Below are 2,480 nucleotides of genomic sequence, written 5' to 3'. Positions count from 1 at the left end.
CGCACACAGGCGACAACCTGACCGTGCGCCATGTCTTCACATGCAAACACGTGCACCCCTGGGACTAAACTCTCCGTGATGAGACGAGCATCATAAGGCTGAATTTGTGTCGTAGCTGTCAACCTCAACGGATGGAGGTAAGCACCCCGAGAACACTCAGCCTCTGCACATTCATGACATTTCAAACATTCAAAACATGCTGAAGATAGAATTCAATAAGAACCGGCAAGAATCTCCGCATTTCTCACCTGTGCAAATTCATAGCGCTTCAAAAACTCATACAATCTTATGATAGACTTGAGGTGGAACTGGCAAGGATTCTTGCAATCCTCAGCGGAGCCAGAGCCATAGATTTGCTTGCTCTTCTTCAATAATACGTGGAGCAGCTCTGTAAACGCAGATTGCGCGACCACAAATTCCACTGGCAGGCAAAAGAACTCTTCCACAATCTCTGCTTTTGTCTTGAAAGCTTCCACACCTCGTTGAGCCAGATAAATGAGTATGCTCGTGTCAATAGCCACTTTAGAACCCACAGGAAGATGGGGTAGACCATGACCTTGATCACTTGTGAACAAAGTATCTGTTCCAGCCACCACCTTCACGCTATTGTTTCCCCTCTTCCGCTCCAACTCCATCTCAATATCTACAAGAGAATTTGACGACCAGTGAAAAAGATCAAACAACATGAATCTGTATATGTGAATCACAAAGCTTCATAAATGAACTTGTTATCAACTGGTTTGAAACAGAAAGATACATTGAAGCTCTTACATATCAGTTGTTAAGGTCAATCACCTTCAATCTGATGTAACACTGCATAAGTCTAGAACCAATCTAGACACCAACATACGTACTCTTTGAGAGTCGACCCTTATGACGCACCACCAAATAATCTATTCTATATCAACAAAAAGAGCAAACCAATTTTGATCAAATTATGGATTCAAACGCCAAGGCAATCTCAACGTTGACGACTCAGCAACACATTCACAACAAACCAGATCAAGTAGTAGACAAAATTACGAGTCATCACAGTATTCAATAATGAAATTAGCAAACGACTAGAAAGCTTCACATCCAAGCCCTTAAAGGACCAATATATTATAAACAATATGCTCATTACAAGAGAATGACACGTACGCATCAAAAGAAAACCGAACGAAATAGATCATCTTGATTTAAAGATCGATGTCTTGTAGAACATGGGTTGAAAACTAGCTGCTCGACTAGGTCATTGCATTGATCCTTGAGCTAAGGGCTCACATTCGAAATTTATACAAAATCAACTTTTGGGTTGACAAGCTAGGGATTAGTTGACTGAGTGCTTACTCCTCCCCACACGATGGTTCTTGTCAGCTTTCTCTTTCGAGAATGGAGGTAGACCACACAATTCCTCATCAAGTGGTTCACACTCATCGTTGGAGCTTGACCTCCACCTTTTCGTGACTGAAACCAGATTTGTATCTTTAATTTCCTTTTCAAGCTTCTGAGCGACATCTTTTGCTCTTCTCCCATCTCTTCGCCTCAAAGCGAGATAGCAATTCACATCAGAGAACCTATAAACATCCACCTATTATGAAAGCATAAAATTTTCAACTATCCATACAACTACTGCCATAAAACCTACCAATCAGAGGATACTCCGCCACAACCTAACGCAGTCACAAATCGATCATAATGCTCATCCGACATTTCTTCCCAATCAACAACACTCTATTTTTTTGCAAGCTCCCTAAAAAAAAGATGAACATCAGCAGTTCCCCATCTAAATAACTCTTAAGCAAATGTAAAGGCAAAAATAAACATTTACCTTGGATTCTCAATCCAAGTGTCTAAGACGATGCTGAAAACCATAAGCCAATGCATACTTTAGAATAAATGGGAAAGATAATTGAAGGATCTTTTTCTCAGGGGGACATGGTCTTCTGTCGTCTCTCGCTCATGGAGACTCCTTGCTTACGCTGATTGCGATGGAAGGTTCGGTCTCTACAGCCTTTGTGACGGCGCCATGCTGTGCCAATTCTGCTCAGACTGCTTTGGTGGAGTTGGCTCATCATTGCGTGATGGGGTTGCATGTGATTCCCAAATCTGGCTGGGGACTGTAAGGGCTTTAAATTCACCATTTCTGAGGTTGTAATTGTCGATTGTTTTCGAGGCGTACGTGTAAGGTGCTGCTCTCTTTCTTGAGCATGTCTTATGTTGTGTTTTGATCCTTCCATGCACTGCCATGCGAAACTGATTCATGACTGCTGTTTCGTCTCTGTAGTAATTGAAGGCACATCATCGAAATATCATTGTGTTGAAGTCCATTACGTTCTTTGTTGCAATGGAATTAGCCTATTCAACTTGAGAATAGCGGAAATTAATGAGAATACTTTCGAGAAATAACTTTGTGAGCATAGCGGGTAGACATAATTGAAGATAGCAACATAATCATAGCAATTAGTTAACTTGGCATGAACAATACTTTTGCAAGAGAG

General features: G+C 41.3%; 1 pseudogene; it reads right to left on the bottom strand.

Annotated features, from left to right (window-relative positions):
- Window positions 1-1,120: 1,120 nt before the first annotated feature.
- On the bottom strand, window positions 1,121-2,244 carry LOC147431425 (uncharacterized; annotated as a pseudogene).
- Window positions 2,245-2,480: the final 236 nt, after the last annotated feature.

The sequence above is a fragment of the Adiantum capillus-veneris genome, chromosome 21, assembly GCF_014529385.1.
Source record: "Adiantum capillus-veneris isolate H3 chromosome 21, ASM1452938v2, whole genome shotgun sequence".
NCBI classification, from domain to species: Eukaryota; Viridiplantae; Streptophyta; class Polypodiopsida; order Polypodiales; family Pteridaceae; genus Adiantum; species Adiantum capillus-veneris.
This window is presented reverse-complemented; position numbering and strand designations above follow the sequence as displayed.